General features: G+C 45.3%; 1 protein-coding gene across 3 annotated transcripts in view; it reads right to left on the bottom strand.

Annotated features, from left to right (window-relative positions):
• Window positions 1-24,526, bottom strand: part of ELF2 (E74 like ETS transcription factor 2) — a 90,629-nt gene that overhangs the window by 28,149 nt on the left and 37,954 nt on the right. The window lies entirely within an intron of this gene.

Below are 24,526 nucleotides of genomic sequence, written 5' to 3'. Positions count from 1 at the left end.
ATTAGAAATAAAAAAACAGAAGGCTGGTTGGGACACAGAGGAAGAGGTACCCCCTCCCACAGTTTAGATTCCCTGCACTTACACCCCAGTGATTACTCACAGCCTCTTGCCAGGGATGTAGTCAGGAGAATCAGCCTTCTGCATGTGCTGCACACTACCTATAATGGAGAGATGCAGGCAACAGTGGGTTAAACAAACAGCAGCCACGCTGTTCTCACAGCCGCTGCCGTGTAACAGACAGGAAGCCCGCGCTGCTAAGCTCCGCCCCCCTTCCTCAAGTCCCACAGGGCTCTAATATGGCTGCCACCCTTAGTAATCACCTCCCCCTGCAAGCCCCGCTGAGTAAGAGCAGCTATGCTCAGCAGCGGGGAGATGTGATTTAATGAGCAGCGCTGTAGCCGCTGTACAAGCCCCGCTGAATTGGAGCCTCTAGCCGCTCAGCAGTGGGAAGAGGGGAGAAGCTCTATTATCAGCACCATAGCGCTCTCTGCATCCCGCGCTAGCCGCGGGGCAGGAGACGGGGGATGTGCAGGTGATTTACTCACTGCGCTCCCTGGACGGCTTCCCTCCGAACAGCACTTCCTTTCCTGAGAGGGAGTCACCTGGCCGGCAGCCGCTTCTGAAGACCGCCCGGCAGCTGCTTGTAGAAGTGCTGTGTGTATGGCGTTAAGGAGCTGTCAGTTGCTTTTTTGTAAGCACTGCGCACTCCTTCCTGTTAACCCCTGGAGTTGTAACAGGGCGCCAGGTGCCCGGACTCCACCTTTAGAGAGGTGGCGAAGGGTACCTTAGTGTAAAAGATGTTTTTAAAATAATAAAGAAAAGAAAATAATGAAACTAAAATAAGTGTCCTACTGGATCACAGCAGGTTGTGACCAGCTCTGTAGGCACATTTTCTAAACTGAGGGCTGGTGGGGCATAGAGGGGGAGGAGCTTCACACTTCTAAATTATTTAAGTGCTGGCTCCAGTTATCCACGCCTCTATACCCCCAGCGTAAGCACCTCCAGTGTCCCCTAGTGGATGAAAGAGAAAGGGCCTTTATTGATATCACAATCTAATTCCTCAGAGATGTACTGTACTCCTAGGTATCTGTAACTCAAAATTGTTTTTATCTCAGGAATCATATAGTGTTCTTAGGTGGATATTCAATTATCAGTAATGTGCGGCTGCTCACATCTCTGATAATCACGTTACCCCAACAGACTTTACTGCACACCTCTATGGGGTGTGATGAACACTCTGATGTTTATGGTTGTGAGGTCCCCCCCACCCGAAAATACCCCACAGTGGTTTTGAGATCTATAGATAGAGTCAAACAGCTGCAGAATATAAAAATCCACCTAGTTCACCAGTTTTATTTACACTGATTCAAACTATCTAAACATGGTCTGAAAATTACCTACGAATGTGTGGTTTATGTCAGTGTGTTATCTATGGAACAGTCTGACAATATGACCCAAAGTGGGTGCTATTATCATGTAGCATTAGGAACACCACTATAGAGACGCCTTGAAGTGGCCCGGTACTTAAACATATCTTTGCAAATATATGCAACAAAGATCTGTGGATTTATATCATGTAGTATTCAAATTAGAGATGTGCAGGCTCGGATTAGTTTTGACCTTCCTGCCAAATTCTGATTTTTGCCGCCAAAAATTGGGTCTCAGAAAGAGGCAAAATGTAATCTTTCATGGACAAACATCATCTTTCATGCACTTTTATCCATGAAAGATGATGTTTTGCCTCTTACTGACACCCGATTTTTGGCGGGAAAAATCCAAATTTGGTGGGAAAATCCAAACTAATCCGAGCCTGCACATCTCTAATTCAAATCTTATTGCCGGTCTTTTGCAGTGTGCGGGGGGAAAAATTTTCTTCTTTTTCTAGTCTAGATTAAACACCTCCCTTTCATGCACCTGTGAAAGACCAGCAGCCACTATGTTATATCAAGATATCTAATAATGCTTTTCCACCAAAAACCCAGCTCTAACCTGGGACACTGCGCAAAAGTCAGAGTCGGGTTTTACCCCTTTCACACCGGGGGCTGGACCCGGCTTATTCCTGTATCCAGAAGTTCACATCGGATCCAGGTCTTCAGGCGTTACAGTGGGCGCTGTAATGCCGGAAGCCAGCCGATTCGCTAGTTTCAGGCATGACCCAGGTCATGCGTGTACACTGCACCGTTACCCAGGTACAATACTGGTAGCGACCAGGGTCAGAATATTTTTCAAGGACCCTTTTACACCGAGCTGCGACCGGATAGACCAGGCAATAACCCGGGCTATTGTGGCAGTGGAAAAGGGGTATTAGATAGCTACCATTTTTAAAGTTATTTTAGGGGCATAGTTCTATAAAGTACTTCCTCTACATACTGTTTAAACATAGGCCAAAATTGTCATCAGTAATTCATAGTAATACATTTAAATTTAAATTATGCTTTTAGTAGGCTTAAATGCATAACATTTACAAAAAGAAGTGAAAATAAGCTGTTGTGAAATTAAGAGGTTATCAGAAGTTACATTGGATTTCCATTTCAGGGAAGTCCGTGGTAATAGAACAGGTGCAATTCAGCGCATTTTAAAAAGGCATGGTATTATGTATACGGATTACATTTTTGTTTTGTTTAGAAATTATCCAGATAAGGACTACAACTGATGGAGTTGGTCAGCATCTACAGTATATCAGTGTTTCTCAAGCTTGGCCCTAAAGGTACACTAACAGTCAAGGTTTTGAGGATATCCATGCTTAAGCACAGATGGTTAAATTAAAATAACTCACCTGTGCTCAAGCATAGCTATCCTTAAAACCTGGACTGCAAGTGGGCCTTGCGGACCGAGGTTGGGAACACTTGGCTTTATATATTAAGCAGTGAAAAGTGTGTGGAGAAGTGGACCGGTGGAGAAGTTGCCCATAGCAACCAATCAGCTCCTACCTATTATTTTATAGACTGTACTTAATAAACGCTACTTCAAAACTGATTGGTTGCTATGGGCAACTTCTCCGCTTTTCACTGCTTGATACATAAACTCTGCTGATCTATATAAACATTTCCTAAGGTCTGTACAGTCTCCTCAATGCACAAGCTGTAGAAGCTAGGGTGCCTACACCATCTGCTCCCACTGCGAGGGAGATGGAAAATACCAAGGAGAGGGGTACCGGCCGCCGACAATGGGGTAAATATGGGCGCAGGGGTTGGGAGAGGACGAGCAGCTGCAGCACTGTGGGAGTATGGAGCAGCAGACTGAGGTGATCCTGCCCCACCCCCATTTTTCCACTTCTGGGACTAGAACTAATTACATATATTGCAATAAGTGGTAACAAGTATACAAATTTACATACAAAGGTAGGTATTTATAGGCTGCCTACATACACCATGTTTTTATGTTGTGTTATGCTACCTACAGAAATGTACCCATGCAACATTGTTAGAAGCGTTCACAGTAAGAAAATAATTGTTTCTGTATTTCCTTGCCATAAACATTTCCATAGAGAACAGATATTATACATACAGTATGAGCTAAATGCAGCTCACAGAGTCCCACAGGTGGAGAGGCAACATATCTAAGTTCTTAAACATATTGCTGAGTGTTAACTTCATGTGCTACTGTACAGATGTGTCCTCACTTGGCTTTGCTGCAGTCGTGCCGTCCCCTATTCCCCTCTTGGCGCGCCTGGTGCCGTGCAACTCTGCTTTTTTTTTGTTGTTGCAATAAATGTGTCTAAGCTGCAGTGTGATGCGACTAGGACGCACCAGGAGATTCTGCCGATTAATTTGATATGTGATACTTGTATATCTGTTTACGACTGAGTCTCTCAATCAGCATGCAAAGTTCCATTCTCAGACTCAGTCGCAAATCAAATTAATCAGCACATTCTCCTGGTGCGTCCTAGTCACATCACATTGCGACTTAGATGCATTTTCAGCAAAAAAATTAAAAAACGCCTAAAGCTAACAGAGTTGCACAGGACCTGCCGGCTCACTCACGCCAGGCATATTGTGCTGAATGGCATATTAAGGCTAGATGAGCAAGAACATATCTATACATGTGGTCACAATGCTTTCGCATCATACATACCAACAAACAGGTATTGTCATTTACAAATCTTGACCAGTATTCCTTTACCTAAATCTGGTGGAGGGGTTTTTGGTTTTATTGCTGTGTTTTTACATGCATGCCATTTATGAGACAAATATACCAAGCATATGACATCTCATGTATTTATATACAAACACATAGCTTTATAAAGAAAACTGAAACCTTTATGGTTTACCAATAAAAATATTACATTTGTGCATTATAGTATATTTACAAAATGTTGCATTGCATCAAGAGTACTGTACCAGTTACAGTTCACTTGTGGTTCAACAGTAGAATGAAAACGGTTTAACATTCTTATAATTCTGTCTAGAAATGTTTCCCCTTTACATGAGCTTCTTACCTCCAATCTGGCTTCCGCCCCTCCACTGAAACTGCCCTGGCCAAAGTCACCAACGACCTTCTCTTGGCCAAGTACAGGGGCCACTTCTCACTCCTTATTCTCCTGGACCTCTCTGCAGCCTTTGACACCGTGGACCACCCTTTCCTATTGCGCACCCTTCAGCAGACCATGGGGTCTCTTTGACACCGTCCTTACTTGGTTCAACTCCGGGTGTCTAGTTGCCGCTCTGCCATTTCCTCCTGGATGTCAGAGAGCTTTCTCATAGTCAACATGGCCAAAAATGAACTCATTGTCTTCCCTCCCCTCCTGTCCTGACCTCTCTATCATTGTCAACGACACCACTATCTCCTCTGTTCCCCAACTCCACTGCCTGGGAGTCATTCTTGACTCTTCCCTCTCCTTCACCCCCCACATTCAATCTCTTCCCCTATCCTGTCGTTTCCATCTCTGCAACATCGCTCAAATCAAACCCTTCCTCTCTCAGGTTGCCACCAAAACCATTGTCCACTCACTGGTCATCTCTGGCCTTGACTATTGTAACCTTCTCCTCACTGGACTCCCCTACTCCATATTGCTCCTCTCCAATCTGTACTTAACGCTGCAGCTAGACTCATCTTCCTCTCCTGTCGCTCCACATCTGCCTCCCCTCTCTGCAGCCCTTCACTGGCTCTCCTTCCCCTACAGAATCCTTTTTAAACTCCTAACTACCACGTACAAGGCCCTCCCCAACTCCACAGCTCCACAGCTCCCTGCATCTCCTTACACATTCCCTCCCGCCCTCTCTGGTCAGCCAATGACCGCCGCCTTTCCTCCTCTCTGGTTACCACATCTCACTCCAGAATTGGAACGATCTCCCTCGTTCCTTCACACTGTCCCTCAGCCTGCATTGCTTCAAGGAGCTGCTGAAAACCACCTGTTCATAAAAGCATATCCGTCCTCCACTTAACCATGTTACCATGTAGTATACCTCCTACAACCCCTTACGCTGGCTCACTCCTTATGTTTTCTGTTTGTCTCCCCCTCCCCTTTAAAATGTATGCTCCATGAGCAGGGCCCTCCTCTCTCCTGTTCTCATCAGGCTTTGTAGTCCTATTTGTACTGTACTGTTTTACCCTGTATTGTCTTATTGTTTTGCTCTCTGTGCGGCACTGCGGAACACTTGTGGTGCCTTATAAATAAAATGTAATAATAATAATACCTCTCTATGCTTCCAGCCCATCTCTAACAGCAGTAGAGGAATAAAGGGGGTACACAGATTAGCATTTAAAAAAATAATAATAGAGGGATCTGTAACTGCAAATTTGAGTAAACAAATAAAAAAACAAGTAAAATTTTTAATCTTTTCTGGAAATAGAATGCCACTCTGGAAAAATTCATATAAACCCCCAGTCCAATTATATATCCTCCTTTATTATTGCCCCAACTAGGCTTCAAATATTCACTAAGTAATTACCCTACCATACTATGTGTTTTATCTAGGCCAGTTTTTCCCAAACTGAGGAGTTGAACTAAAATCAAGTGTGCATATGCTCTTGGTGGGTTTGGCATTCATCTATCTTCTTGAAACAACCACCTGCATTTGAAAATTATAATGCATTTTCTTTTTACATGTTTGAATGAAACACATAAAAAGTGTAGGAATAATATGGTAGCTCAACAAGGAATACCATTTTGAAAAATAAACCCTACTGTATCAAATGAGGGGAGCTCTTTGTTTAATTGACGTCAGGATGTGGGTGATCTGGGCATTAAAACTCATCTACCTGTAGACTTCTTAACACTTTCTATGGCATACATAGGGAGTTTTTGTTTGGTGTCACCATAAAATAACTAAGCGGGAACATCAGTCTGGTCTACTAGCATTTATATGGTGCAGGTTCAAATTGTTTGGTACAATTGCTTCACTCACATCATTTGAAAGAGGAGACTCTCCTATTTTAAGCAAAGGGTGCCCCTGTCCAAACCAGGATTGGAGACATAGGTGGGGGAAGGGGGGCGAGAGAGAGCACTTTTAAGGCTCTATGCCAGTGTTTCCCAACTTTGGTCCTCAGGAACCCCTAACAGTGTGTGTTTTCCAGATCTCCCAGTTTGTGCACAGGTATATTCATCACTGGCTGATATTTTAAAAGATCCACAAGTTGTGCTAATTATTTCACGTAATACTAAGGAGATATGTAATACATGCACTATTAGGGGTCCTTGAGGTCCGGAAACAAAGCTTTTTCCCAGTGTTTCCCAAACCCGGACCCCGTGGCCCACTCGCAGTTCAGGTACTAAGGCTATACATGCATGAACACAGTAGGCTTAATTATTATCTCAGTCCGTTTGATATAATATCCCAGAAGGACAGGTCATAAGGACGTCATTAAGCCCACCCTTCTCCCTGGTCCGAGCAAAAGAAACTAGAAGTGGCAGGGGGATTTTAGTTAAGTCCCCACCGCCCTCCATTTGAACCACTGCAGTGCTTAGAACACTAGTTCCCAAACTCGGTCCTCAAGGTACCCTAACAGTCTGTATGTATGTAGCACTCTACATACAACAATATGTAGAGTGTTTGCACAACACCCCCTTATCAATATTTATACATATTGCCCTAAGTATACTAAGGGGGAAATATTTACATGGAAACAAAGTGTATTACACATCATCCGAATACATTTGTATACATCCATATATACCAAAGACCGCTCAATCTCCCCCCCTTTTCCTTGTGATTTCTAATGGGTGGTTCTGATCTGATCGGAAAATGGGGGCCTTTGGTCAGCACATTCAAACACCCAACCCTGCACAAGTTGGAAATATTCTGCAGACCCCAGGGCCGGGAGAATACACAGGGAGGGAATACTACAGCTGGAGACTCTGATGTGTATGTTCTTATGAGGTAACCCACACAATGGGGTCAATCCAATTACAGAATGGGTGCGAGTAAGAACCTCCAGATTTGTGGATTTTTGTTTGCAGCCCCATAGGGCTGCACACAATTCCACGAATTTGGGGAGAGATAGAACCGTGAGGTGGAGGAAGGGGGATTGAGCCTAATGGTTAAAGATGAATTGTAGGATTTTTAGCCAAGCATTTTTAAGAGCTGTCACATCTCTACACGTGTTATAGCACTAACAACCGATTCTAAACATGATCATCTGTTTTATTTGCCACAGTTTATTCAGTTCATCACAAGTTTCTTATAGATTATTTCTTCATTCACAAAAACACAAAGCAGGTAACTGATCCTGACCATCCCATCGTGAACTGTAAAACCCAATACAAAAATGTCCTGTCCCCCTACCCATTGCACTTATTTTCCCAATGCACTTGCCTTTGATGGATTAACTGAGGTTTAAAGTTACAATTCCTACAAATAATTAATACAGCACAGGTAACTGGTACCGTATATAAAATGGGATGTTCAGGTACAGAGCATTTTGAATCTGGTGGAAAGAGTCATTAGTATTTGCTTATGTGTACAAATCTCATGTCCAATAATACAATTGAAATAAGACTTTAAAAATACACTGCTATCTCCTCATTTTTGTCATTGCAACACAGCAAACTAGTGTAACATATCTGCTGGGAGGAAGTATTGTCCTCACTAATACTGTAAATGAACGGGATGAAATCAAGCTGGTTTGGAAAAGCCCAATGTGCTGGTTTACATTGGATTACAGATTTTTCCACACACCCATTTTTGGACTGTTAGATGAACATTTAGTCAGCATATGCTCATGTCTCCTTACAGAATTAAAATTAGATAAAAAAAAGTGTTATGGTAGAATTACCAATGATAACTCTTTTTCTTCAAAGATCATACAGTCCACAGGGATACCATGGGAATAATGTGGCTGGAGTGATCCAGGCACCAAACAGTTAAGCTTTCAGCTCCCAAGATGCCTTTGGTCATCAGCCATATATACCCTGCCCCCGGCCACAGACATTCAGTTCTGTAAACAAGCCCAGGCAGGAGAAGGACAGTGGAGAATGAAGAACAATCGTACACCAGATACTCTCTCAGAAAATTAGATAAACCGTGCCCGGAAAAAAAATTACCCAATGAAGCGAGGTGCGTCAGGGTGGGTGCCCTGTGGACTTCGAAGAAAAAAAGAGTCATCAATGTAAGTCTACCATAATTAAAGTTATGGTAGACTTGCCTATTATAACTCCTTTTCTTCTTGGTCCATAGAGCCCACGGGGATACCATGGGGATATTATGGTTGAAAGACCAGGCACCAAACAGTTAAAGCTTCTGCTCCCAGAATGTCCCAAGTCCTTCCCCATATATACCCCACCCTTAGACATAGGACTTCAGTTTAGTCAACAAGCCTCAAGGCAGGAGAAGGAAATAGGAGAAGGAAGAACAATTGTACACCAGAAACACTCTTATATAAGATGAGGGAATCTGTAACCGAAAGAATATAACGCAATGAAGCCAGGTGCCCTGTGGACCCCGAAGAAAAATATTTATCTAGGCAAGTCTACCATAACTCTAATTTTCTTCTTCGGAGTCCATAGAGATCCACAGGGATACCATGGGGATGTCCTAAAGCAGTTCCCCTAGGGTGGGAGACGCTCCTGAGCAGAAAGGATAACTCATCGCCAAAAGGAAGCATTCTGAGAGGCAAAAGTATCAAAGGCATAAAACATAAGAAAAGTGTGGACAGAAGACCACGTGGCTGCCTTACACAACTGTTCAGCCAAGGCACGACTAAATGCCCAAGATGGCCCTACAGGCAGAGTAGAATGTGCGGTCACCGTGCTTGGGACAGAGAGATCAGTCTGTGTGTAGAGCTGAGAGAGTCATGAGTAGCCATCTAACCAGAATCTGCTTATTAGCTGGCCATCCTCATTTGTGAAAACCATATAAGAGCATCCGATTTTCTAACAGAGTTTGTACGCTCCAGATAGATACGGAGAGCATGAACTACATCCAGGGAGGCTTCACCTACAGAAAGGTACACGCTACGTTGCTTATTCAGTCAGCATTTTCACTTAAAGATCCTACAGATTAGGAAAATTGACATGTCTTAAAGCAGTATTTTCATCATATAGCCTCTGAGGAAACGGCCAGACAGACGGAAGCCGAGAAACGCGTTAGTACACCTTATTTCTTTTTCATTCATCACACTTGTTGACCACGAAGCAACCAGGTCCAACACCAGCTATCACTGCTAGTCGGACTTCAGAGGTAGCACAAGAGCGGCTCCATATAGCTTCACACCAGTGGATTACTCGCATTAGCATCTCCCCAGTGACCAAGGACCGGAGGTCTCATATTACAATTGGAGACTACGTTATTTCGTCACACGGCGAATACACAACACCGGAGCGGCATTCCAGACACTGCCCTTCGCCGTCAGCTAGATATTAATCCGGGAGTCTTCCAACAGGTCAAATATAAGCAGACTCAGAATAATGAAGACAAAGGGCCATATTCAATTTGAGGCGAAAACCAGTCAGTTTCGCCTATTGTCAGTATCCCCATATTCAAATTACATTGACTTTTCGCCAGTGCGAAAAGTCAATGTAAAAAAACGGGGAAAATTTTTCGCCAGCCTCTAACAGGCAAAAAAAAGTAAAAAAATTAAAAATAGCCTGCACCCCTGGGAATGGTCCTTAAAAATGATCTGTGTCAAAAAAAAGTAGGGACACCCCAAAAAAATAAGTTACATTTTGGGGTTAATAAAAAAAAAATATGGGGAACTAGTTTTAAACTAATGAAATAAATTCTGGAGGGGTTCCCAAGTATGCGGCAGGTGTTTTAAAGAATGCGGATGGTAGCGGCAGGTGCATTTTTGAAGAACTTTAAAAATGCACCTTAGGGACATAAACATATGCTTGCACCCATTTTCATGTACCCCAAATTTGATGCACCTAGTTTTTTTTTGTAAAAAAAAAAAAAGTGCTCTTCTTCACCCCAGGTGGAAAAAAACACCTGCCGCCGCTATTTAAAAACCATACTTACCTTCCGTAGGCCAAAAGGGGGGTACCCATAGTGATCCCCCATGTCAGATCATTAAGGGGGGGTCCCTGGATGATTTCCCGAAAAATCCCGAATTTTTTCCGATACTTACCTTTCCGCCGTATCCCGATTTCACTGCTTTCTAATTGAATGCGGGGATAAAGCAGGCGCCCCGATACTTTATCCCTGGAGCGAAAAGTCCAGCACGGGAGACATTCCTCTAAAGACGAGAAGTACTAAAACACGAGGACATGCACTGAAACTGGAGGGAGGTAGATTCAAAGGAAATTTCAAGAAAAATTACTTCACAGAAAGGGTAGTAGATAAGTGGAATAGCCTCTCATCAGAGGTGGTAGAGCAGTGTTTCCCAACCTCGGTCCTCAAGGCACACCAACAGTCCTGGTTTTAGTGTTATCCATTCTAATGCACAGATTATTAAATCAAAATAATTGAGGTCCTAATTAAGTCACCTGTGCTCAAGTATGGCTATCCTTAAATCCTGGACTGTCAGTGTGCCATGGGGACCGTGGTTGGGAACCCCTGTGGTAGAACAATTTAAACATGCTTGGGATAGGCATAAGAATATCCTTACAAAGAACCGAGGATCACGTAGGGTTGAGGTCACCAAAAGGAAAAAAAAGGGCAGACTAAATGGGCCAAGTGGTTCTTATCTGCCGTCACACTCTGTGTTTCTATGGACCGTATTCAATTTGAGGCGAAAAGTCCAGACTTTTCGCCTCCTTCGCCTGTTTTCCAGGCGGAAAAGTATCGCACACGTGCCCGCTATTCCCCGTATTCAATTTCAAAGTAGGCGAAATCGGGAACTGGCAAAACTTGTATTGGGGAAAAAAAAAATGGGAATTTTCGGGAAATCATCCTAGGGCCCCCCCTAAAGATGTCCTGACATGGGGGATCACTATGGGTACCCCCCGTTTTTGCCTGCAGAAGAAAGTCGGGTTTTTAAATAGCCATGGCAGGTGCATATATGCGGCTTTGAAGAAGGTGATGCAGAAGAGCATTTAGAAGTTTTGTTGGGGAAAAATAACTATGGCCATCAAATTTGGGGTAATTAAGCCTACTGCATGTAAAATGGGTGCAAGCATATTTTTAAGCCCCTGAAATGATTTTTTTAAAATTCTGCAAAAATGCACCTGCCGCTATATCTGCAATGAAGAAAGCACCTGCCGCATATAAGGGAACCCCTCTGGACTCAATTCCGCTAATTTAGAAGTGTGTTCCATATTTTTTTTTTTTTAAACCCCAAAATGTAAATAAATTTTTTGGGGTGTCCCTTTTTTTTTTTTTTACTTTTTTTTAAGGCGGCATTCCCAAGGGTGCAGGCTACTTTTTTTTTTAAAGCCTGCACCCCTAAAACCCCAATTCTACACTTTTTTTCGCCAGGCTGGCGAAAAATTATCCCCGTTTTTTAACATTGACTTTTCGCACAGGCGAAAAGTCAATGTAATTGAACATGGGTATATTACAAATAGGCGAAAATGACGTAATCGGCGATAAATTATCGCCGATAACCGACTTTCGCCCCCATATTGAATATGGCCCTATGTTTCTATATAGTATTACATAGATTAATACGGAGCAATCCACAGCAAATACACAAAAAAATTATAATTGTTTAATAGATCATTTCACTTCTTCCATTTTTCCCCAGGTCATCCCCATCAACAACCATGTGGGGAAATTTATGACAGTAAAATGTGGAAGGGGGGATTAATAAAATGTAAACAATTGTCAAGTTTTAAATGAGCTGCAAAAAATATTGCAAATCTGTCTCATGCAGTGACAACTACATTCTGGCACTAGGGGCACAGCTTCTACAGCATGCTACCGCACAGGGTTACGTACCACAAAGGTGTTAAAAGTTATCACCCCAAGGGGTCCTGCTCCAGGTACAGTTAGTACCCTTGAAGAGGTGGAGGATCTTTCTGTGTTTTTTTTAGCCCCTTTCTCCTCTAAGTACAAACACCAGCTATGCTCTGACCTGTTAGGGGGGCTGGTTATCATTACAAAGGGTAGCACACACTGCCGGTTTTCCTGTTATAACAGTGATTTTTAACTATAGCCCTCAAATACCCCCAAATAGGTCATGTTTTCTGGATTTCTTTAACAATGCACAAAAAGAATATTATGAGATATGGTAAGAACTTACCCTTGTTATCTCTATTTCTACAAAGTCCATAGGGTTCCACAGGATACCTTGGGGTATAGGTGATGATGTCAGGCATCGGGCACCATAGAGTTAAGTTTTCAGCCTCCCAGGATGCACTAGGGTCCCCCTCCTATACCCCGCCCCCGAGCCAAGGCATCTCACTTACGTACCAAGCCATAGGCCGGAGGAGGAGAAGGAAGAGAGAAAAAAGATCTGGACACACACAAGAAACACATTCTCACCAGAGGGAGACGGAAAAACCGGTGACCAGAGTAAAGCCCATCTGTAGCACAGGTGCGACAGGGCGGGAGTCCTGTGGAACCCTATGGACTTCCTAGAAATAGAGATAACAAGGGTAAGTTCTTACCATATCTCATATTTTCTACTTCAGGGTCCATAGGGTATCCACAGGATACCTTGGGGATGTCCCAAAGCAGTATCCTTCAAGGGTGGGGACGCTCCTGTGCTGAAAGGAGAATCCGCCGCCCGAAGGAAGCATCCTGAGAGGCAAAGGTGTCAAACGCGTAATACCTCACAAACGAATGGACCGAGGACCACGTGGCAGCCTTGCAGATCTGGACTGCAGAGGCACCACGTCGAGCTGCCCACGAAGGACCCACAGACCTAGTGGAATGAGCCCTCACAGAGGATGGAACCGGCAGGCCTTCATGAAGATAAGCTTCTGAAATGGCCACACGCATCCAAGCTGCCAAAGTTTGCTTTGAAGCAGGCCAACCCTTTTTACGGAAGCCATAGAGGACAAACAAGGCGTCCGACTTCCTAAACGAAGAAGAGTGGTCAACAGAAATCCTTAAGGCCCGCACAACGTCCAAAGTGGCCTCACCCACCGATAGGTCAGGTGAGTTAAAAGCCGGCACAACTATTTCCTCGTTGATATGAAAACGGGAAACAACTTTGGGAAGAAAATCAGGACGAGTGCGCAGCACCGCCCTGTCCCCATGAAAAATCAAGAAGGGGGTCTACAAGAGAGAGCCCCTAAATCAGAAACACGTCTGGCTGAAGCGATCGCAAGAAGGAAAATTGTTTTAGCTGTCAGCCATTTAAGATCCACTGAGCCCAGTGGTTCAAACGGCGGTCCCTGGAGAGTCCTCAGGACCACAGCTAAATCCCAAGGCGCCACCGGTGGAACAAATGGCGGCTGAATTCTAAGAACACCTTGCATAAAGGTGCGCACATCAGGGATTGTAGCAATCCTACGATGGAACCAGACAGACAGGGCAGACACCTGCACCTTCAAAGAAGCAAGGCGAAGCCCATGGTCTAGTCCCGCCTGTAGGAAGGCTAGCACTCTAGACAGACGGAACTCCCGAGGTGCATAACCTCTCGGTCGACACCATTGGAAGAACGTATGCCACACACGATGGTACATTCTTGCAGAAGACGGTTTCCGAGCTCTCAGCATTGTGCGTACTACAGAGCTGGAAAACCCCCTGGACCTTAACATGGCCGTCTCAACAGCCACGCCGTCAAAGACAGCCGAGTCAGGTCCGGGTGAAGACAAGGACCCTATGACAGTAGGTCCGGTCGTAGCGGCAACCGCAGAGTGATGTCCATGGACAGACGCTGAAGGTCTGAGAACCAGTGCCGTCTGGGCCACGCGGGAGCTATCAACAGGAGCGTCCCTCCTTCCTGTTTGAATTTCCGGATTACCCGTGGAAGAAGGGAAAACGGAGGAAAGAGATAGGCAAACCGGAACGTCCACTGGACGGACAGAGCATCCACCAGACGCCTTTTCGTCTCTTGTGCGAGACCCGTACACCGGCAACTTGTTGTTGTGCCGTGACGCAATGAGGTCGATCTCTGGAAGACCCCACCTGTCCACCAGAAGTTGAAAGACGTCCTGGTGCAGAGACCATTCCCCCGGATGAACATCTTGGCGACTGAGAAAGTCGGCCTCCTAGTTGAGGACTCCCGGGATGAATACCGCTGATATGGCCGGGAAATTGCGCTCCGCCCAGATCAGGATGCGGGACACCTCTACGAGTGCCGCCCGACTTCGGGTTCCTCCTTGCCGATTTATGTAGGCCACGGTGGTGGCGTTGTCCGACTGGACCTGCACGGGACGACCGTGGAGAACCCGATGGGCCTGCTGGAGAGCATTGAAAACGGTGCGGAGTTCCAAATGTTTATCGGAAGCTCCTTTTCCGCCTGAGTCCATCTGCCCTGGAACAAGTGTGGACCAGAGACCGCAACCCAGCCCCGAAGACTGGCGTCCGTCGTCAATAGGACCCAGTTCGCCACCCAAAACGGACGACCCTTGTTGAGATGGGTTGTCTGCAACCACCAGGCAAGGGACAGGCGAACCTCCGGAGTGAGCATCATCGTCTGGGACTTAAGATTCTGAGGCAGTCCATTCCATTTGGACAGGATCAATTGCTGCAGAGGTCTGGAGTGAAACTGGGCATATTCCACCATGTCGAATACGGACACCATGGAGCCCAGTAACCTCATCGCCGAATGCAGAGACACCCGGCGACTCTGCAGACAACTGCGCACCCTCGACTGTAAGGCAGAGATCTTTTCCCCCGTCACAAAGATCCTTTGCTGTTCCGAATCCAATAAGGCTCCGAGGTGCAGAATCCTCTGAGACTGGATCAGGGTGGACTTCTGCCAGTTTATTAACAAGCCGTGCCGTTGGAGTACCACAATCGTCAGGTCCAAGTGGCGTAGAAGGAGCTCTGGAGATCCTGCTACCAACAGAAGGTCGTCCAGGTACGGCAACATGCGGACTCCCTGCAGCCGCAGGGAAGCCGCCATGACCGTCATAACCTTGGTGAACACACGTGGTGCTGTCGCCAACCCAAAAGGTAACGCCCGGAACTGGAAGTGATCGTTGCGGATTGCAAACCTGAGGAACTGTTGATGGCGTAAAAGAATAGGGACATGCAGGTAAGCGTCCTGTATGTCCAATGACACCATATAATCCCCAGGTTCCAGCTCCAGGATGATTGACCGTAAGGTTTCCATCCGAAACCTCGGCACCCACAAGGACTTGTTGAGTGCTTTGAGGTTGAGGATCAGACGGTACGACCCATTGGGTTTCTGCACCAAAAACAGATTGGAATAGAAACCCTGGCCCCTCTGGGAGAATGGAACAGGCACTATAACTCCAGCCTGGAGCATAGTGTGCAAAACCTTCCGCAGTTCCATGGCTTTGTTCCGGTCTGATGGAAGACCCGTGGTGAAGAATCGGGACGGGGGCCTGTGCCGGAAGGAGAGGGCATACCCGTGAGAAACCACCTCGTGAACCCAAGTGTCTGTCGTGGTAACCGACCAACACTGGGCGAACTACAGCAGGCGGCCTCCCACTCTGGGATCCCCCAAAGGGAGGCCCGGACCGTCAGGCCGCAGGTTTGTCATCGGACTTAGGGGCCGGACGTCTGGTACTCCAGGCGTGCTTCCGGGGCTTGACCGATTTCTTGGGGCCAGCCTGACGGGGAAAGGGCTGTGCTTTAGGCCTACCCTGGGCCCTCTAAGGCCGAAAAGGACGACGTACCTGAACTGGAAGGAACTGCATTAGACGGGAGACATGCCGATTTGGCTGCCGCCAGCGTGGCTACAATTTTGTCCAGATCCGGACCAAATAGGACTTCACCATTAAAAGGCAAAGCTTCCAAACCCTTTTTGGAATCAGCGTCCGCCTTCCAAGATCGCAACCATAAGGTGCGACGAGCCGCCACAGCTGCCGAAGAAAGCCGGGAAGTCAGGGTACTGATATCTAAAGCCGCTTTGTTAATGTAAGTGGCCGAATCCCGGAGATTGCCTATCAACTCGGTCTGTTCAGCCTAACAATCGGAATCGAAAGACGCCTCCAAACAATCAGCGCAGCGCTCCATAGCTCTGGCTACCCAACAAATGGCCATAGCCGGCCTGGCTGACCGCCCGCCCGCCCCCGCCCGCCCGCGAGGGAATAAACTGACTTCAGGCAGATTTCCACCTTACGGTCCGTGGTATCCTTTAAGAAGGACATGGGCAACGTGGCACTCTGGACCAGGCGTGTCACATGAGAATCTACCGCTCAGCTGCGGTCCGCTGTCCCAGGGGGGTAGTGGAAGCGCAGGTCCAAAACCTGGCTCCACGCTGCAGCCAGTCCCCAGGGTGCCCCCTGCCTGGACACTCCGGACCATGTTCCAGCGGGGACCCACCGCGGGACCCCGCTGCTTACCTACTGTCCCCCTTAAATCCGGCCATGGTCCCAAACATCTGGGGTCACCGCTAGCTGTGACTCCAGATGCCTACCAGCATCCCCGGATCAGTACCGGCATTCTGGTACCGGCGGGGGTGTAGGGAAGACAGCATGGATGTCAAGAATGACTGTCCATGCTGTACCTCCAGATGTGCAGCCACAGCTGTCTTGTAGAAAAACTTCAGGGGCTATCCTTAGCCCCCCTCTAAACAGGTGCATCCGACTCCGAGCCGGGCACCAACGAAACTTTGATGCCTTGGCTCGGGGGCGGGGTATAGGAGGGGGACCCTAGTGCATCCTGGGAGGCTGAAAACGTAACTCTATGGTGCCCGATGCCTGACGTCATCACCTATACCCCAAGGTATCCTGTGGATACCCTATGGACCCTGAAGAAGAAAAATCTGTTTTGATGGGTCTATAATTATCAGACCGGTTTCCATAAACAAATACAGAAAACATGACCTGTTGAGATACTAGAGGACTTGAGTTGAAAATCACTGTGATAATCAGTACTGGTTCTCCAGTTATTGTTAAATCAGCCACACCGTCAGATAATAAACTGCAAAAATGCACCCAGCCCTTATGGAAGCGCCCCAGCATTCCGCTAACCTCAGCAGGCCAGCGGCACCCATACTCGCTCTGCTGCTGCCAGTATTTTGGCTGCGCCTCCTGATTGGAAGTAGAGGAGTCAGCGCCCTATAGCCAGCAGCGCAAGGAGGAACCTCCACATTCCAGTCCCTGCTCTGATGTCAGAGGCGTTTGATTCCACTTGCGTAGCGCAGTGGACTGGGCCGGGGAGGAGCGTGAGGCAGCAGGACAAAGTTGACTGTATCAGGGGCAGTGATGGAAGGAAGTTGTGGACATAATGCTGGCCCCTAGCCAGAGTTCAAGGCGGAGACAGATTGAGAAAGCTGAGTGCCTGATTCAGCACAGGACGGAATTGCAAAGCTGCACGCAAGCAGCTTTGCAATTCTGTCCTTGCAATTATGGTAAGGCAGCGGGGGTGAGTCATGCCACCTGCATGCATTACTTACACGCAGGACCCGTACTGCACATGCACAGTACGGATCCGGAGCCTGCACAGATTCCTGACCATCGAGAATCTGCACTCAAGGCCCTGAGTACAGGAGAGCTGGGCCTGGTGCCCAAGGTTGGGGAAAGGGGAGGGGGGTTGGCTCAGCAGTGATATCGCTGCAGGCTCTGGCTCTTCATGTCACAGTCCGCAGCTGAGTGTAGGTGTGACAGTGTCATGCTTGCTGCCCGGGGGTGGAGGAGGAGTGTGTGTGAATCCTTCCCACATGTCGCTGAGCGCATAGTGGTAGATCTGAGATTATAGTGTATATTATTTTACATCCAAGTGTTTCCTGTTTTCTCCTGTTCTCCTTGTGATCTCTAGTATGTGAGGCCACACTGAGCCCACATTACGCTGTGGTTTGGGTACTAATGTTTGTATTCATTCAATGCTTATCCATCTTGTTTTACAGTTGTGAGTATCATATGCTACTGGCGTAGTTTTGTAATGCACTGCAATGGGGATTCCTCGTGGGAAAACCGCACTGTATAAATAGAAACGTCTGGGTGATTCTTACTTATTTGCACAAGTGGCGTACGTGGGGATTTTTGCCAAGCGTAGGATGGGACGAAGGTAGACGGCCATCTCCCGGCGTTTCTTCAAGCAAGATGTTTGCTAGCTCCAAATGTCTTTAACAAGACAATACACTGGCAGAAGGTGCAAGGGACCAACCATACCCAGTCCTGTGCCATATTGGACATTTTGTACAAGTGAGCAGAGTGGGCAATGGCAGCAGAACTAGCCACAGGGGGCTTCATTCCTAACAATGCAATAAGTACTAGTGATGCTAGTAGCAATATCAGGGGGGAGGGGTGGAAATTGCATCTACTAGCACTAAGCTTTGCCAGATAGGGCTGGTGGTACTATAGCAGGGACATTCGCAATGTAGGGTGCGGTCTTCCTGTCGTAGGGCCAACCAACCCTAGGTAAATCAGCATTCCCTAGGTGGTTGGAGCAAAAAAAAAAAACCTCCCCCAGAAAAGTCAACTTTGTGGCTGACAGTGGATACAGATTTAAAAAAAAAAAAAAAAAAAAAAAAAACACACACACACCACCACACGCACAAGCCTCTCTTTCTAATGTACGTATCCTCAGCTTGGCAAAAAACACCCACATACGACAACGCAGGCAGAGGGCTTGAGCATGAAGACACTGCAGGACTGATAACATGCAAGTGTTTAACGCTCTCTGTAGTCGCAGGATACAAACTCTTAGAGATATATAATGGCCTCAATTCGTAAATTCTCCTTCCATCTTCCATGTCAGAGGCTATTATTATTATTATTATTATTATTATTATTATGTTGCCTAAAACCGGAAAGGACCCAAAGTTCCCGATTCTTACCCCCTGAATTGCCTGATTCCCATTGATGCTCAGATTTTGGCTTGTATCTTGTCCATCAGATGTAATCAGGTTACAACTACTGTGGTCCATCCAGACTAGACAGAATTTAAGCCAGGCCAGTTCACCTCTGTAAAGGTGTCGGATCAGCACTGTCTAATCACGCCTTTGCAGGTTTCCCACAGGGAGTCGTCCTCAGTTATTGTAAATTTATATGCCTTAGACCAGGGGTTCCCAACCACGGTCCTCACGGCACACTAACAGTCCAGGTTTTAGGGATAGCCATACTTGAGCACAAGTGACTTAATTAGTGCCTCAGTTATTTTGATTAAACCATCTGTGCACAATCATGGATATCACTAAAACCAGGACTGTTAGTGTGCCTTGAGGACCGAGGTTGGGAATCACTGCCTTAGACTATTCAGGTCTCACCATTAAGTATATTCCTCCCTCTCTGGGGTCCGTGCACTGCATCTCCACCATTACATTTACCACTACAGAGGGTTGACCTCTTTAAGTATCTGGTTATATGGATCACTAATACATCAGCTACAGCTCGATTACCATAAGCAAAAATCATGCTACTGTTGCAGGGAGAGTTAATCTATATTACATGTATTTCCAGTGTCTTCTATTTATCTCCCATTGTCGTATTTCTGGAATATCAACAGCCTCCTTTTTCTCTGGTCTGCATGGACCTTCAGACTCGAATTTAACTCAATGTCCTCACCAGGTCTAGGACCTCAGGAGGCTTTGCTCTGCCCCATTTCAGATTCTATTACTATGCAGCACAACTGGCTCATTTGCGACCTTGGCTGCAGGATAATTTTGTGGATGCTCTGCACACACTGCTGGTTGCCCAAGCAGCCCCAGGCCACACTCTTCTTCAGGCTTTACTAAGTGGTAGGGAGTTTAGGACAGGGCCCACTAGTCAAGCAGGCAGTTAAAATTTAATCTAATCTACGGTCTCTAAACTGTTGCGTTTCCAGGGCTTAGACCCAACAGTATGCAGTCGGGATGCCGACGGTCTAAATGCCGACCGTCGGCATCCCGACAGTCTAATCCCGGCAAGGGTCTAATAACAGGCGTCGAAATCCCGACGCCTGTCATTTTACCTGCGCCGGGAGCCCGACATCCCGATCAAAGGTAAGCCGGGCGCAGACAGCCGCGGGGTGGGGGGCGGGCAGTAGGGGCTCCCCAAGGTGGGACTTAGGGTTAAAACTACTCTATTGTGGAACAACCATGCATTCTCAGAACTCTCCTCTCTCTTGACTAGCTCTTTATAGGGATAACCTCCATAGGGCAGTTATACAACGACACTTTATTGAAGTCATTTGACCAGCTCTGTTCTGATTTTCAGGTGCCGTCCACTCAGTTTTATAAATATTTGCTACTAATACATTCACTTGTTGCCCAGTTCCCTGATGGTCCCCCCTCCTAATACAGGAATCTCCATTTAAAAAAAAAAAATTACCTACTCACTTGTTTCCCATCAAACCACTTGATGTAATTTTTACGTTATATTGTCTAGTCACTACTCGACAGAGATTCCAGGCCTCAGACTTCATTGGGAGCATGATATTGGCCCTTTTACTGATGAGACATGGTCAGGGGTTCTTGGGAGCAAGCAAGTTAGCATCTATAAGGTTCCATGAAATCATATTATTTCTGTTGCTTAAAACTTTACTAAAATTTGGAGGCCGCACTACCGATATTTGTCCAAAATGTCAGGGCTCCCAGGGCACATTTTGGCATTTATTATGGGAAAGTCTTCCCACTTTTTTAGGTTAAAGTAATACGACTTCCTCTACTGGTATTCCACAGTCAGTTGTGATGCCGGTAGTGTGTTCTGTGGGAGTTGCGGCTGAAGACCTAGGTCACAATAATACTAGACAATATGTTATTAAATCTATGTACAGTATGCTTGCTAATGTATGCCTGGCCCACTCACGGATGGTACCCTTGGGCCTGGAGTTTGGGTAGTGGAATTCGTAAATTAAACTATGGCCCACGAGAAGTATATGTATTCAACGAGAAATGCTGAGACAACATTTGGCAGTGATAGAAAGAAACAGGAAAAAAGAAGGCTATTTTTGAGGGGCACTCTTATGTTTAAACAAATAATAAAATATAACTTTTATTTATTGACCTATAAAATATGGTTCCTCAAAGGTAACTAGAAGGGTAGGTCCTAGTATACGTAGGACTACTATCGATTTACAAACGTGTGACAATAACATACATACAACACAGATATGAATAAATATGAAGAGACTTATATATGACAGAAATCTTTACCAGTATAGATTGAGAACAGGAGGTTCTCATGAAAGATGTTTGATATTTGAATCTATGTTTGATTTGAGACTAGTGTAACATCCTATTACTGATATATGTATAGATATATAGCATGTGACGAACGTAATACTCCACTTTTGATGTTTGTTTATATATATGTGTGATTCACCATAAACATCTTGGAGTGTAACATAGCGGACATAGTACCAAGACCATGGAGGTGCTAAGTTAAATGCATGTACAAAGTCACAGGCAAGAGCAAAATAACTCCTTTACACACATAAGGAGATTTATCTTTCATGAGAACCTCCTGTTCTCAATCTATACTGGTAAAGATTTCTGTCATATATAAGTCTCTTCATATTTATTCATATCTGTGTTGTATGTATGTTATTGTCACACGTTTGTAAATCGATAGTAGTCCTACGTATACTAGGACCTACCCTTCTAGTTACCTTTGAGGAACCATATTTTATAGGTCAATAAATAAAAGTTATATTTTATTATTTGTTTAAACATAAGAGTGCCCCACAAAAGGAGCCTTCCTTTTCCTGTTTATCCATCTAAAGCATAATTTGGCTCTGGGAAGCACCGCCAGTATGAGTTAATACATCTTGTACTATTCTTTACAATTTGGTTAACTATATCTTGTATTAATATTTATGTGCATATTCTGTGCGGAGTAAAAAAAAAACCCTCCCCTTTTTTTCACAACATTTGGTAGTGTATGGCATAAGTGACAGCAGTCATGATATATGTCATGGAGCTTGCCCGGACTGATACACCCTCCCTGCCCTCTTCTCCTGGCTAGCACTGACATAAGAGATTACATTTTTGCACCATTCCGTACTTCTGTATATCGTGTTAGGTTCTGAAGGCTGAGCGCTCTATCAAGGCTGTCTCCTGCCCGCCTCAATGTGCGACTGCTATCCTCGTTATATGTATGATGCAGTGGTCGTTGTGTTCCCGGGACTCCAATGTTTTATGTTTTCTGCATGTGTATTGTACCTTCCCACTTTTTTTCACTGTGGTTAGCTGACATTGATTAGCCTCTATTACCGATTTGTTTTCTGCAACATATGTGCCTAGGTATGCTCATATATTTTAACTCTTGTATGCACCACTGAAAACAAAGAATACAAGCAGCATCCTGATTCTCTGTGCAGTTCATGATGGGAGAAAAACATTTAATCTGGGTATAATGTTAAATGCAGCTCATTACCTGAGGAAAATGGCTAAATTGGTTGTCAAATCTTTATCAATAAGATGCAATGACAATGTGTGATAGCTAGCTAGAGCCACCAACATCTCATTTGCTGCTAAACCTAACTTCTAACAGTACTTCTAGGTTCATCAAGAAGTCATTGTTAAACACCATGTAGAGTAAGGTGCATAAGTGTATTAATCCTCATCTTCCACTTTAATGTCTCTGCCTGTCTGCCCTGATCAATTTGCTAGGATTTCTCATCATTTGCTTTAACAATGTCAAAAACTACCAAAAACACATTTTAGCCCCTTTTTCTACATCACTTTACCCTATCGAAATCTTCTCATATGTTCTTTGAACAGTGGTAAAACCAGAAAAATGAGCTTTGCATGAATCATCTATCTCAGACCCCACTTTCCTTGGCAAAATGGCAATAAATAAATGTCAGTAAACCTCATTTTCATAGAGCAAATTGACAAACGCATGCAACAGAAATATACAACTATAGTAGTGTGGTTGGCCTTGAGCATCTCCAAAACAGTAAGCAGAGCAAATAATAAAACCTTTTAAAAACAAATCTGCGACGCTATATTTTCTAAATAGTAAGTTGCAAAAATTATTACCTGAAATTAAAAAGTTTATATTAATCATCTTGTGGGATAATGTGATATATAGATGAATTTACTGGGGCAAAGTGTTCTTCTGTTTTGCTTAATAAAGAATTAGACACGTTTTTCCTATTCAAAGTAAGCAAAACCATATAAATCTGAAATAAATAAATGAGATTGCCTGTGATGCCCATGTAATGCAAACGTGTAGAAGGAGCACTGACAATCCATGTGCAAGAAATTATCACATAGGCATTATACAACCATCAGCCATAACATTAAAACTACTGACAGCTGGAGTGAACAACATGGATTATCTCGTTACAATGGCAAATGCCAATGGGTGGGATATATTAGGCAGCAATTGAACATTCAGTTCTTGAAGGATGTATCTTTGAACCAGGAAAAATGGGCAGGCATAAGGATTTGAGTGACTTTGACAAGGGCCAAATTGTAATGGCTAGGCGACTGGGTCAGAGCATCTCTATAATGGCAGCTCTTGTGGGGTGTTAACAGTATGCAGTGGTTAGCGCCTGCCAAAAGAGGTCCAATAAAGGACAACAGGTGACATGGTCATGGATGCCCAAGGCTCATGGGGACCTGAGGCTAGCTTGTCTGGTCCATCCCACAGAACAGCTACTGTAGCACAGACTGCTGAAACAGTTAATGCTGGCTATGATAGAAAGGTGACAGAACACACAGTGCATTGAAGCTTGCTGCATATGGGGTTGCAAAGCCACAGACCGGTCAGAGTGCCCATGCTGACCTGTGTCCACTGCTGAAAGTGCCTAAAGTGGGCACGTAAGCGTCAGACCTGGAACGGAGAGCAATGGAAGAAACTGTCCTGGTCGGATGAATCCTGTTTCCTTATATATATGGATGGCTGGGTACGTGTGCATCATTTACCTGGGGAAGAGATGGCATCAGGATGCACTATGGGAATATGGCAAGCTATTGGAGGCAGTGTGATGCCCTGGCCAATGTTCTGCTGGGAAACATTTGGTTATGGCTTTTATGTGGCTATTACTTTGACAGATACTATCTACCTAAACATTGTACACCCCTTCATGGCAACGGTATTACCGGTTTGGCAGTGGCCTATTTCAGCAGGATAATGCGCCCCCTGCCACACTGCAAACATTGTTCAGGTATGGTTTTAAGGCATTTTACTGTATCCATTCAACTGCAACCATTTTGTGGACTAGTATAGTGTGTAAAACAGTTGCATAACACA

Source organism: Taudactylus pleione, unplaced genomic scaffold, assembly GCF_031769625.1.
Source record: "Taudactylus pleione unplaced genomic scaffold, aTauple2 ptg000028l, whole genome shotgun sequence".
NCBI lineage: Eukaryota > Metazoa > Chordata > Amphibia > Anura > Myobatrachidae > Taudactylus > Taudactylus pleione.
This window is presented reverse-complemented; position numbering and strand designations above follow the sequence as displayed.